Source organism: Chiloscyllium plagiosum, chromosome 7, assembly GCF_004010195.1.
Source record: "Chiloscyllium plagiosum isolate BGI_BamShark_2017 chromosome 7, ASM401019v2, whole genome shotgun sequence".
Taxonomy (NCBI): domain Eukaryota; kingdom Metazoa; phylum Chordata; class Chondrichthyes; order Orectolobiformes; family Hemiscylliidae; genus Chiloscyllium; species Chiloscyllium plagiosum.
This window is the reverse complement of record NC_057716.1, coordinates 3,343,656-3,358,623: the sequence shown is the minus strand read 5'-3', so window position 1 is coordinate 3,358,623 and position 14,968 is coordinate 3,343,656. Positions and strand designations below refer to the sequence as shown.

At 38.2% G+C, this 14,968-nt stretch overlaps 1 long non-coding RNA gene across 1 annotated transcript in view; it reads right to left on the bottom strand.

The window, feature by feature from the left end:
- LOC122551968 overlaps positions 1-14,400 on the bottom strand; it is a 131,647-nt gene extending 117,247 nt beyond the window's left edge. Inside the window, exon 1 of the long non-coding RNA XR_006312235.1 lies at positions 14,308-14,400. This is a non-coding gene — a long non-coding RNA (uncharacterized LOC122551968). The remainder of the gene's footprint in view (positions 1-14,307) is intronic.
- Between the last annotated feature and the right edge of the window lie 568 nt (positions 14,401-14,968).

Here is a 14,968-nt window from a genome sequence, read left to right as displayed (position 1 = left end):
CAGTACAGAAGATGGCCATCCTGTTGATTCTGCACCATCACTCTCTAAGAGCAACTCACGTAGTCACAGTTCCCTGCTCTTTATGTATAACTCTGCATATTTATACCTTCAGAAAGCCACAGCTGAATCTGCCTTTACTACAACTCAAACAGTGCATTCCAAAGCCCAACCACTTACAATGTGACAACAAATTTTTCCTCACATGGTGTATGATTCTTTTGCCAATTATCTTAAATTTGGGTTCTCTGGTTCTTACCCTTTATATTAAAGAGAACAATTTCACCATATTTCACTTTTCTCCCTGGATTCCTTAAGATTGTGAATAGTTTGATCCCATCAACTTCCTTTTCTCCAAGGATAAATACCCCAGCTTTGCCAATCTGTCCATCTTACTAAAGTCCCTTATCCCTGGAACCATTCTCATAAATCATCTAAGCACCCTCTCTTAAACCTTTCACATTAATTGAAAAATGCAGTGTCCAGAAATAAACGCAGTCATAATTGCTCTGAAAGGGTTAAGTTTGAAGACTGGGTGGACCTTAATGCAATCTGATGATGGCATACTGGCTTGTGAGGGGCTGAGGAAGTCATCTTAGGATCTTATGGAGTTGAAACCTATATCCGCAGATCTCCTCATTATCTCAGTAAGAACATTAATGTAACTAATGTAATTTGTAATCATTGCCATGAGTAAACTCCAGGTTACCAATAATGTTGACCCTTCAGTCACGTAAACCAAATCAGCCCTTAGACCCAGTCAAGGAAAGAGGATTGGTGGAATAGCCAAACATCAACACCCATTATCCAATACACTTGTTGAGGTGGAATCAGTGTTTTACAGTGGTCTATCACAACTTTTTAACTTAATATTATATATTTCAACTTCTACAGTCCATGATCCTGTGTGCCTTTTAAACCACCTTTTCAAACTACCCTGCCACTTTCATTCATTTGGACACCTCTGCCTCCAGGTCCTTCAGGCACCTCCTTCAGAATTTTACCCTGTAATTTATAGTACCTTTTCACTTACATTATTGTTAAAAGTATCACTTTAATGTTTCTCTGTATTGAATCTCATTTGCCATGAATCTGCCCATTCAGCCAGCTGATCTATGTTCCCTTGAAATCTATCACTGAGTTCCTCACAGTTCTCAACGCTTCTTATTTATACAATGTCTCAAAGTATTGCCTTTGTTGTGAGTGCCTGACAATGTCAAACATGATACTGAGACACTTTTAGGTATTACTTGCAGCTTCCTAAACCAGTTATTAGGCTCTTAACATGCATAAATGCAGGTCATGACATTTGTTATTGACTATTATAGCCAAACTTGGCAATGTAGGGAAGAACTGTTGTTAAACGCACTCTAATCAGAAATTTTTTATGATCTTTCCAGATACTGTATCCATCACCACTAACAGTTACTTATTCTTTAAAGTCTCGGGGATGCTAGAAGACCAAGCCCTGATTTTTGAAACTGGGCAAAGGAGACAGGCCTTTACAAATCATGGCCAACACCCAATTCTAGGATTCCTCCTCCATTCCTGTTTTTGCTCATTTTTGCCAGTAGGGCACACAGGTGCAGGAAGTGAACTCATAGGCAGCACTCTGACTTGCTCCATTGTGAGAGTGAACATTTCAAGACCCCCTACAATTTTGATGGACTGCACTTTATTAGTAGTCAATTTCATAACGTGTTGTGGGATTCATGAAACATGAAGGACCCCTAGTCTTGAGTCAGGAACAAAAAAAAGACATTCAGTAATATGTTTTCCCTCTTACTTTCTCACAAAGTTATTAATAAATCACAACTATTCATTTCATCAAGTACAAAAAGCTTTAGTTCATTAATATCCCTCAATTTTATGCACATGAATGCACATAAACACGGATGACCAACTTTTACTGTTTTGCTTGGTGCATTCCAATGTGCCACTCCTCGCACTATGTCAAATTTCAATAGCACTCAGCTTTAACTTTTTATACAATTTTATACAATTCACCACCTCTCCCGATATTCATTGATTATTGCCATTTAGCTGAATGCTTAAATAATGTGATACATCTGCCTGATGGTCACCCTGATTGATTGGACTATGTCCATCAGTAGAGTGCCTGACTGTGACTTGTTCACAGATCTGTTCTTTTACCCATTGAAGGAGAAAATAACACAAATGTAAGGTACTGGGAGTGGATTGCAGGTGGGTTGTCCAGTTTATGGAAACAGAGCAGGAAGTTATGGAGATAAATGACATATCAGATTGGAGACACAAGGAAAGTCCAGATACTTGCGACAAAATTAAAAATGTTTCTGACAAACACAATGATTTTATTTCATTTAAGTTTAAATGATGAGAACTATGAGTATTGTGATTATTAAAAGAGGCATTTTTCCAGGATTAATTCATATCCACTTTGTTTGTCTTCCTGGGACCTAATGCACAGAAGAGGATTTGAGAGAGATGCATGACAATGATTCTCCAGTAGATTTACCATTGTAAGATATGCAGCTATGAACATAATACTTCCACCTCAGTTGGTCCAATTTCTGAGGAGGGTTTTCAGTTGGTAGTTTAAACCTCAAAACTACTAACAGATGCTAGTATGGGCAGATACTATTAACATGGTCAGCTGTGGAGACACTTCTTTAAGGGAGTGTTCTGATCTCTGTATAAACCTCTCTGATCCACCTCACTGTTGCACACCTCTCTGTTTTGCAGCTATACGTTTCTTCATAGCAGTACGCTGCTATTGTGGATGGTGATTGTCCAACAGTTATGGTTCCCTGCCTGGTCTGGTATCTCTTTAAAGCTTCAGTCTTCTAAAACAAAAGGTTGAATTTGCACAAAAACCCTGAAAAAAACATTTCTCCACATGAACTAAGAAAACAAATGTAAGCATTAGGTTTTAATTGAGATTGTGCAATCTGAACTCCAAGATCCCCCTTAAGGTGCTGTTGAATCTAATTTACATTTGACCAGTGAATTGACTGACCCCTGGGAAATCTGAAAACATTAATTTCAAATCCTTCAGACATGATAATGTGCTGATTTTCAATTGAGAATGATTGCAATTATTGTCCTAATGGTAAACCCAGATGACTGCACTCAGTCTGGTGCAAGTTGGTTAAACTGGAGGAGAACACATTGCAGGTGAGGTTTTAGTTCTGCTTGAAATATCATCTATTTTTACGTCCCAGTCAATCCATGTTCCCCCATTCTAAGGGGTTAGACCTCTCCCCGACATCCAGTCTTGTTTTTAATGCCCACGTCTGCTCCTGGCCCAAAACAAACAGTTTCAACCTTATAAATATCAAATCTGGCTTGAATGTAAGGATGCTGAAAGCTGAATTAATTAAATTTTAGTAAAGGAGCTTTTGTATTAAAAAGAAATTAAAATTCTGTGTGTTCATTCCCAACATTGCAGTTAAATCAATATTCAAATATAAAAATCTTTATGTAACTAAATAAAAATGATTCTCCAACATGCATCTCAAGAGGAATAATTTCCAGAGTACAATATTTAAACTCACTATCTTGAGAAGAGGCTGGTTTTAGTCAGTAATAGTATTCAGGGTTGATAACAGATTTTAATTGCCTTTGAATTATCTTCAGCCATGATCTGCTGCCTTGCCTAAAATAGGTCACCTATTATTTTTCCTCCAACAAGGAACAGTGTTCTCATTTATTCAATCCCATTTTGCAGTATTTCTGTCAAAGATTCACCTGTGGTTATTCTTGCTCGCAATGTGTGTGTCTCTGGCATTAGGAAGCATGAGCTAAAATTCTATGCCATCATGCTTCAGCAGATCCTCCAGTTTGATATCTATAAAGTAATCCTTAATCCTAAGCTTTGACTTCCACTGTATAATCTAACATTAAAACAGGCTCCTTTATTTCCCTGCAAATTTGAAATATGGGTCACATTGATGATTTCATGAGAAATAGTAAATGGTTTCTATTTATCTATAATGTAGAGTTGTGCCTGTGATAAATTCCATCAATTTTTGTTGTGGCCATCAGAATAATACATTCTGTTTGTAAAGTGACAATCCCCTAAAACCAATTTAGTACAATCTGAGGAAATCTTCCTGCAGTTCAAACATCATCACATTTGAAGTATTACCTTAATATTACTTTTGGTTAGAAAGATTGTATTGCAACAACAGAGTAACCAAAACAAGAACACATCAGCAATTGAAAATTTCATTTTCTCCCAAATACTCAGGTCCATTTCTAGTCGCCAGAGTTGTTGCCATGGATATTTCAGATCCAGGAGTTCTGATTTCTTACAGTCTGATAAGCAATCATTCTGCTTCAGCCCCAGGAAACATGCCAAAGTTCAAATTGTACTTGAGATGGTGCCAAAGATGAGGATCTTTCTATCTCTAGACAAAACATTGTTATAATCTTGTCCCAATGGACTGCACATGTCCATCAGTCTCTGGGTCCAGCTAAATTAATTCTTGCCAATGACAGTTTGGAATCTGGGAAAGGAACTTAATTAGTCAGTATTGTGTTTGACCAGGACCCTGTTTCCTGCCTATTTCCATCTGGATTAAGTTCTGGGCAGGAAGCACCAAGCTCCACATTCCCATATCACCACCAATTATAGGCCTTTAGAGATCAGTTCATATCAGGTAAATGTTCTATTTTTGTCTGGCCTGTAATCATTTCAGTTCCAGGTGATATGAGAAAGAGTAAACTCACCTAACTGGTTAACCCACATCCGGCGTCATAGAACATAGAACAGTACAGCGCAGGGATAGGCCCTTAGGCCCATCGTGTCTATGTTGAACATAATACTATTTTAAACTAATCCCATCTGTCTGCACATGGTCTAAATCATTTTATTCTCTGCCTGTTCAGCTGTCAGTCTAAATATATCTTATACTTTGCAAACATATCTGCTTCTACCTCAGCACATTCCAGGCACCTACCATCCTGTGTAAAAAGAAAGCCTCGCACATCTCCTTCAGAGCTTTCCCTTTTCACTTAAATGCACATCCCCTAGTAATTGACATTTCCACCATGAGAAAAAGTCTCCACTATCCACCCTATCCATGCCTCTCGTATACAGGTACTCCTATCAGGTTGCCCTCCTGCCTCTGACATGCCAAACTCTCCTTGTAGCTAATGTACTTCAATCCATGCAATATCGTGGTAGATCTCTTTTTCACCCTCCCCAAAGCCTCCACACCCTTCCTAAACTGAGGTGACCAGAACTGCATACAATACTTTAAATGTGACCTAACTAAAGTTTTGTACAAGTGCAATGTGAGTTGTCAACTTTTATACTCAATGCCCCAATCAATAAAGGCAAGCATGCTATATGCCTCCTTTATCACCTTATCCACTTGTGTTTCCACTTACTGGGAGCTATGGACTTGGACCCAAATTCTCTCCATATATCTGTGCTCCTAAGGATCCCGCCATTTACTGTTTATGTTCCCCTTGCATTTGATTTACCAAAATGCATTACCTCATATTTGTTTGAACTAAACTCCATATGCCATTTTTCCACCCAAATCTCCTACTAATCTATATCATGATGTATCATTTTATAACCTTCCTCACAATTCACAACCTCCATCAACTTTCATGTTATCTGCAAACTTACCAATCAGACCACCTACATTTTCACCCAATTTATTTATATACAAATATATTACAGAAACAGAGGTCACAGTACTGATCCTTGGAGAACACCAATGTTCACAGGCCACCAATCAGAAAAGCACCCCTCCACAATTACCCACTTCTATGACCAAGGGACTTTTTGTGTCCAACTTGCCAATTAATTCACCATGTGACTTAACCTTCTGGACCAGCCTACCATAAGGGACCTTGTTAAGCACTTCAGCAAAGTTCATGTTGGCAACATCCACTGCCCTATCCCCTTCAAATTTCTTTGTCACTTCCTCAAAACACTAAATCAAATTTGGAGAGAAGACCTCCCTGTACAAAGCCATGCTAACTATTCCTAAAAGTCCAATCATTTCCAAATATGAGTAAATTCTGTCTGTAAGAGTCTTCTCCAATAATTTCATGACCACTAATGTTTTTTTGGATTATCCTTGTTGACCTTCTTAAACAATGGAACAACATTGGTTATTCTCCAGTCTTCTGAGATCTTGCCTGTGGCTAAAGAGGAGGATAAAAAAGATTTCTGTGAAGGCCCCAGCAATCTCCACCTTTGCCTCCCCTCCTGGGATAGATCCCACCAGGCCTCAGGGATTTATGAACCTTAATGTTTTTCACACTCCTCTCAACAGCTGCTCCTCCTTAATATTGATATGTGCTAGAATATTAACATACCCCTCTCCAAACTCACCATTATCCATGTCCCTCTCCTTCATGAATACCAATGCTAAGTACTCATTTTAAGGACCTCACCCATTTCTTCTGGTTCCATGCATAAATTCCCTCCTTTGTTCTTGCATGGACCTACCCATTCCCTAGTTACCCACTTATACACATATATCTAAACCTTGGGATTCTCCCCAATCCTACTTGCCAAGGACATTTCGTGCCCTCTTCTAGTTTGTTGTTGAAGTTCTTTTCTGCTTCTTTTATAGAAACCTTACCTATACTTCCTTTTTCTTAAGTAAATTTTTGTTATCTCTTGTCAATAAGGTGACCTAATCTTGCTATCCTTATCTTTCACCCTCACAGGAACATGCTGGTCCTGAACTCTGTGATGGCTTGGCAGCTCCTGGCAGCCAGACTTTCTTCATCATTAATGCTAATTCATGGAAAATACAGCAGGTTTTCACACCATGATTGGCTGCATGTTTCTGTCCTCCAAAATCTTCCACTTTAAGACTTGGCCTGAATCCAGCTAGATTTCACCATTATATTATTTCCTTTCTTTTTACATGTTTAACTATGATTACTGATATCATGTTTCATAGCGACAAAGTAGTATATATAATATGGTATATCCAACTATAATCTGAGGGACAATATGCTCAGTTGGCTAGATGGCCAGCATGTGGTTCAGAATGACAGTAACAATGTGGGGTTTGATTCCTTGTTTTGGCTCAGGTAAACTCAGAGTTTTCTCTATAAAAAGAATGGATGCTTAAGCAGTGCATGGGCAACACGCAATATCAACAATGCAACTGAGAGAAAAATTCTATAAAGTTAATAATTGTGTATCTTCCTGATATATTAATTTAGTACCTTAACTGTGACTTTTGTCCTTTCTTGTATAAGTATTTTTTCTTTGCTTCAAATCATTCTATTATAATATAGGCAAGCACTCTTCTTGAAAAGGAAAAAAATCTTCAGAATCACACCTTATTCGATAATAAAATCTGGATGGTGCAGTGGCTCAGTGGGGAACCTCACAGCACCAGGGACCTAGATTCAATTGTGGCCTTGGGTGACTGTATGTGTGGAGTTTTCACATTCTTCCCATGCCTGTGTGGGTTTTTGCCAGGAGCTCCAATTTCCTCTAATAGTCTAAATAGTCTAAAAATGTGTCAGTTAGGTGGATTTGCCATGCTATTCTTCAGATGTTCTTCAGAGGATTGTTGCAGACTCAATGGACTGATTGGCCTTTTTCCACACTATGGGGATTCTATAATGTGAGTTTCCGGTTAGGGCTCTACTTGAATTCATACTACAAAATAAGCTTGCATTTTAAAATAATTGCAGAGGACATATGGAAAATTTGTGATAATTAATATGATGTTATTCTCATTCTTTAGGTGAAGTGTTTTTAATCATTCTTTGTTTACATAAGCACATTATAGACATGCAATTAAGCGTGTTGCTTTTGTGATACCTCATGCTCACTTCACAAAATATAGTAGGCGTATCCTGTATTCGCCAAACTCATTGACCATTGATCTTTTCTCCCTTCATTTTGCTCTCCTTGAAGTTTTATACAATTGATGGCATTCTGAATTTCAGGTCACGCTCCTATTAGTTGGTCTTCTCTCCTTTATGCTTGGTCATTTCTTCACCTAAACATTAAACAAGATATTTGTAGATGATCTCATCTATATTATCTATCTAGAAGTTACACTGCTACATATTCAATACTAATCATTTATATGCCATCATTCACGAAGGCCCCTGGGAGTGAAAGATCAAATAGTATGCCAAAGAGACAGTATCTTCATTTTGTCAGTGCTCATGTTTCATACAAAAATAAATAATTTATTTTTTGAAATCTTCCTCTGTGCCTGTTGCCCATGATTACTTTTAAAAAGGGGAAAATTTCACTTCCATTCTATTAAGGAAAGGTACACAGTTATGGGTATTACTGTACTTCTATGGTACCTACTACTGGTGGTTTGTGGTTGATGTAGAGTACTGACACCAATCCTCCTTTCTCCTCTAGTAAATAAATTATCAGAGTTGATAATGAAGAAAAAAAACAAGAGAAACTTGTCCAAATGAAATTACAATATTGTTAGCAAGACGATAATATTCCCCAGCCCTGTCCTTTTGTCTCTCCTTTTTTAATTAACCTATGTAAATATGTTATGATATTAGCAAACAGTAACAGGTTACATTGATGTATAAGGAGGACCTCATGTTATGTCTCACTTGTTGAATAGATATTGCCATCTCTAAGAGACAATATCTAGTTCTAGATATTTGTAATCAACCTGTTCAGAGATATTAAGGCACACCTCTGGAGCAGGTGAGAATTGAACCCAAGTGTCCTGGCTTAGAGGTAGGGATAATACCACCACACTACAACAGCTCTCTCATCATCTTATGATGTTGAGTCTCAGGGAATACCTAATTAACAGTGGTGGACAAAAAAAAACAACTTTTGGGGCTTAACAAGGAGAGTCTCATGTGTTATACAACAAATGCAGTTTATTGCATGACAACAATAGGTTAACGTTGCATTGTCTGGTTAGGCATAATTGCAAAGACCTGAGGAAATGGATATGACACATTTATCTCCATTGACATCTCATGCTTGTACTCTACTCAAAGACTATGTGATATTCATCAGATTGGGTGGAGCTTAATCCATCTTCAGCATTAACTCTTTCACAATAATTATTTTATAAGATAACGGGGACAATGGGAGGATTTGGGATAAATTTTGGATTGCAAAGACTGTAAATCACAGGCCCGGTGGGCTAAATGGTCTCTTCTAAAACCTACTGTGGCTCATTTAAATCACATCTGCCCATGTTCTTTGAAAACCTTTGTATCTAAAACACAGAATTTCAAAAACCATTGATGCATAGAACGCAAATATCTTCAATCTTACATTTTTAATAAGGCTACAATAATGTTTTCAATATTTTATATTGTTTGCCTGGGAATTTGGCCAATAACACGTTCCTTTCAAAGAGGGAATATTTGCACAGTGTATAACAATGACTATGGGACTGCATCCCTGCTGCCTATGAGGATCCTCCATCAAGTTATGTTGGACAGTCTTAACTGACAATTCCTTCCTGGTGTAAACAATACACAACTGGCCATAATTCCATGGTCAAACTTCCTTTTATTAAATCCACATTTCTATCATTTACTGACACAGGTCTTGCTTTCACTTAAAGCATAATCTGGTGAATTTTCACTTAGTGGCTGTCCAGTTGATGTGTGGTTCTGTAATGAGGACCACCCTTTTCCTCACTTTCAACACTCTTGAGATGGAGTGCTCTCTAACTTAGTTGATTGCAAAATTATATTTGAAAAACAAATGAAATTGCAGTATAAGCTCAGTCCAGATGAGGTGAATAATAGTTTGCCATAAAAGTTCCAGCAATCAATTCATAAATAACACAATACCTAAAAAAAATACAAAATACTTGCAGATACTGGAAAATTGAAATGACAAATGGAAATTGCTCAGCAGGTCAGGACAGTGCAGGCAGGAAAATAGTTAATGCTTCATCCTGATGAAAGGTAATCAGCCTGAAGTGTTAACTTATTTATTCTAATCAAAGGTGGGGTACTGTATCTCAAGTTTCCTTTTGAGCTTCATTAGTACGGTGTAGCAAGCAAAGGGGTCAGAGTGGAAGTAGGGAACAGAAGTAAAACAACAAGCAACTGGAAGCTCAGGGCTGCTCATGTGGCTTGAATGGAGGTTGTCAGCAAAGCAACCACCCAATATTTAAAGTGAAAACAACAAATGCTGGAGGCGATCACAGCGGGTCAGATATACCCATGAAGAGAGTCTGATGCAGAGTCATCTAGACTCGAAACAATAGTTTGTTCTCTCTCCGTGGATGCTGTCTGACCTGCTGTGATCTCCAGCATTTGTTGTTTTCAGTAATTAATTCCTACAATATTTAAAATGCAACATCTCATTTGCAGTAAAAAAAACCAAATAGATGATTACTTCATTGTTTCCTATTAAAGGATTTGTCAAGAGTTGAAAAGAACAGATCGAAATGAGCACGAGGATCTTAAATTCTTCATCAGATGAAGATCATATATAGCAATCAATCCAATATTTAATCATGCTTTGATATCTGGATGTAAGATTATTAATTCCATAATTTGCAAACTTATTAATTGTAAATGCAACTTTTAAAAATGTATTTTTATTGAAAATATTCAAGTCATTTTTGTACATTAATAGTTTATGACTAAAGCACAAATAAAGCATGATTGCAAATCATCCTGAATCCGATCTGTTATGACTAACTCTCATGGCCATAGAAGGTGTGATCTTACATCATAATGAATTCATTGGACATATGATGCTACATTTTGCCAAAAGGAATCCAAAAAGTCATCTATCTTATTCCAGATCTGTATGATAATGAAAATTTAAGGTTTAGGGTGAGAGGGGAAAGATATAAGAGACCTAAGGGGAAACTTTTTCACGCAGAGGGTGGTACGTGTATGGAATGAGCTGCCGGAGGATGTGGTGGAGGCTGGTACAATTGCAACATTTAAGAGGCATTTGGATGGGTATATGAATAGGAAGGGTTTAGAGGGTTATGGGCCAGGTGCTGGCAGGTGGGACTAGATTGGGTTGGGATATCTGGTCGGCATGGACGGGTTGGACCGAAGGGTCTGTTTCCATGTTGTACATCTCTGTGACTCTATAAAATCTGAAAATAACCTGCAAATTTCTTCAACCAGTTTCTCCAATTCTCATTTCATTTTGTTCTTTAATCATTCTGCAGCTCTATGATGTCTGCCTTTTCAAAGTCTTTCCAGAGACTCACTGAGAGAATCATTTGTAAACCATGCATGAATATTTACCTCCTTGGGAGACTGTCTATTACGGGGAGAAAGTGAGGACTGCAGATGCTGGAGATCAGAGCTGAAAATGTGTTGCTGGAAAAGCGCAGCAGGTCAGGCAGCATCCAAGGAGCAGGAGAATCGACGTTTCGGGCATGAGCCCTTCTTCAGGAATGAGGAAAGTGTGTCCAGCAGGCTAAGATAAAAGGTAGGGAGGAGGGGCGTTGGAAATGCGATAGGTGAAGGCATCGTTGCAAGAGGATTCGCAGTAGGTTAAAGGGTTATAGAGAGTGGGCAGGAAAGTGGAGTTGAGACCGAGATGAGATCAACCCTGATCATATTAAATGTCACAGCAGGCTCAAGGGGCTGAATGGCTTACATCTGCTCCGAGCTTTTACGTTCCTATGTTCTCCAGCTCCTGTCTTTCACCTATCGCATTTCCAACGCCCCTCCTCCCTACCTTTTATCTTAGCCTGCTGGACACACTTTCCTCATTCCTGAAGAAGGGCTCATGCCCGAAACGTCGATTCTCCTGCTCCTTGGATGCTGCCTGACCTGCTGTGCTTTTCCAGCAACACATTTTCGGACTGTCAATTACATCAAGAAGCTGCAATATTAGTAAAGTAGTTAGCATACATAGAGTCATAGAACACAGAAACAGATCCTTTGATCCAGCCAGTCCAGGCCAAACATAATCCTAAACTAGTCCACCTGTCTGCTCCTGGCCCATATCTCTCCAAATCTTTCCCATTCACGTACCTATCCAGATGTCTTTTAAATGTTGTAATTGTACCCATATCCACCACTGTCTCATGAAGTTCATTTCACACAGGAACCATTGTCCGTGTAAAAAAAAAAATTGCCTCTTCTGTCTTTTAAATCTTTCTCCTCTCACCTTAAAAATGTTTACTTGTTTTTCATCTGTTAATCTTTCCTCCATCCATTTTGTTTTGGCCAATATACAAAGGAACTCTGTTGCTTGATGTGAGCTGGCTTTGTCAGATCTGTAATCGCAGCGCAACAAAGTTAAAAATCACACAGCACTAAGTTATAGTCCAACAAGTTTAATTGGAAGCACTAGCTTTTGGAGCGCTGCTCCATCATCAGGTGATTGTACAGTACACAATTGTAAGACACAGAATTTATAGCAAAAGTTTACAGTGTGATGTAACTGAAATTATACATTGAAAAATACCTTGATTGTTTGTTAAGTCTCTCATCTGTTGGAGTGACCATGTTAGTTTCACTTCTTTCATACGTAAATCACAAAATTTTTTAAAAAAAAGTTACATTCTCAGGTTAACTGTAACAATTGGTGTCAGCCCAGATAAGATGTTGAGATGTTGAAGGCGTTAGCCCTCAGTTTACTGCATGAATCCGTGTAAGACTTGTTAACTGACTTTTTAGATTAGAATCAGTCTAAACAATATGGCACAGGCAGAGAACACGGCGGCTAACACCTTCAACATCTCAACACCTTATCTGCGCTGACACCAATTGTTACAGTTAACCTGAGAATGTAACTTTTTTTTAAAAAGTTTAATGATTTACGTATGAAAGAAGTGAAACTATCATGGTCATTCCAACAGATAAGAGACTTAACAAATTTACAGATTTTTCAATTTCTAATTTCAGTTACATCACACTGTAGCCTTTTGTTATAAATTCTGTGTTTTACAATTGTGTTCTCCACAACCACCTGATAAAGGAGCAGCACTCCAAAAGCTAGTGCTTCCAATTAAACCTGTTGGACTAGAGCCTGGTGCTGTGTGATTTTTAACGTTGTATATCCCAATCCAATACTGGCATCTCCAAATCGTCAAGCAACTATTTACTTTTCATGCATTTATAATGTTTTCTCCTTTTAGTTCGGTATAAATGACAGCCCAAAATTCAAAGTTGCATAACGGTAATAACAGTGTTAATGTTCACCATCATTACAATCACAAAACTGACAGAAACTTACGGCATTCACATGTGAACAGTTAACTACAAGAAGTCTGTGCAAATGGAAACCAATTAGAAATCATTGACTGATTGGAACTTCCCCTTTTATCTGTAATATTACTGTTGGAGCCTTTCCAAAGGTTATGCCTTTTCAATAAGATATAACTGGTTTTAGATCATTAATGAAGTCATAATTAGTGGTGAACAAGTATTATGAACTTGGAAAGCCAATTTTATGTTTGTGGAATCTCAAAGTTTACCATTATAGTCAAAGAATCCCTTATGTAATATGAAGTATTTTGTTAAAGTGAGATATTTAGTTTCCGGAATTCTACATATTCAATTTGATATTATTCTCTGCAAATGTTATAAGCAGTTTGTTGATTGGAGAAATTTCAAGATGACTGTTTATACTGATTGGTGACAGCTTGATGTCTGATGTCTTGATGTCTGGCATGATTTGTACCAGATTCCTATTGACACTCAGAGAGGTGAAAGCTGCACTCACAAATCACTAGTTCTATACGGACAGTTTTAGTACAAGGGCAGTGGCAACAACCATTACCTTGTCAATGACAACATATTGTTTTGTATCATAGAAGTGTAAATAGATTAACCAGTAGAAAAGTAACATATATCAATGAAATTAGTAAACATGGTGTGGAATCTTGTGGTGAAAATGTGGAAAGGAGCATTTAATTAGGCAAGGAAGTGACAAGTGAAGACCTTTCCTTTCCAACGTTAACCCTACTAAGTCCATGGCTTCAAAGCCCTTGGACTTAATTCTGAGCCAAAATGTCTCCTTTCTATTAGAAGTAATATTAATGGAAACAATTTGGGAGTGCTACTGAAGACGTTCTTTTTTTGTGTGTGTGTGTGTGCAGGTGTGAGACACAGTGAAAGACACAAAGTGCACTGAAGACGTTCTTAACAGAATATCTCTCTGTATCCAGCAGCTGAAAGTGCTGAGGGGTCAACCCTCCCTCAGTTTCAACTAATTACCATTTTCATTGCCTAAATTGCTTAAAAGGCAGAAATTTTATGAAAACAAGCAAATAAAATAATAAAATGAGCTTTTGTTTTCTGGTATTGCTAAAAGGAACATCAACTGTTAAGTTTTCATATAAATGTTCCATTTATATTAAGTTACCTAATTAAAACACAAAGTTCTGCACTCACCACATATGTGAACTTTAAACCTGGCTGCCATAGCTGGGTTAGGCATTGTAATGACCTGACAGTAGCTGCTCAGACCCTTAGACACAGGAAGTACCGCCCTTTGGAACTTCTGGCCAATCTGATTGGCTGGCAGCTTTCTAGGCAGTGCCAGTAGTGGTTACTGTTAGGACTACAAGGACAGAGGGGAAAAAAAACTGCAGATAGAGTCACAGAGATGTATCGCATGGAAACAGATCCTTTGGTCCAACTTGTCCATGCCGACCAGCTATCATAACCAAAACTAGTCCCACCAGCCAGCACCCGGCCCATATCCCTCCAGACCCTTCCTATTCATATACCCATTCAGATGCCTTTTAAATATTGCAATTGTACCAGCCTCCACCACTTCCTCTAACAGCTCATTCCATACACGTACCATCCTCTGCATGAAAATGTTGCCCTTAGGCAACTTTTTTTTATATCTTTGCCCTCTCACTCTAAACCTATGCCCTCTAGTTCTGGACTCCCCAATCCAGGGAAGAGACTTTGTCTATTTATCCTATCCATACCCCTCATGATTTTATAAACCTCTATGCAGTCAACCCTCAGCCTCCGAAGCTCCAGGGAAAACAGCCCCAGCCTATTTAACCTCACCTTATAGCTCAAATGCTGTAACCCTGGC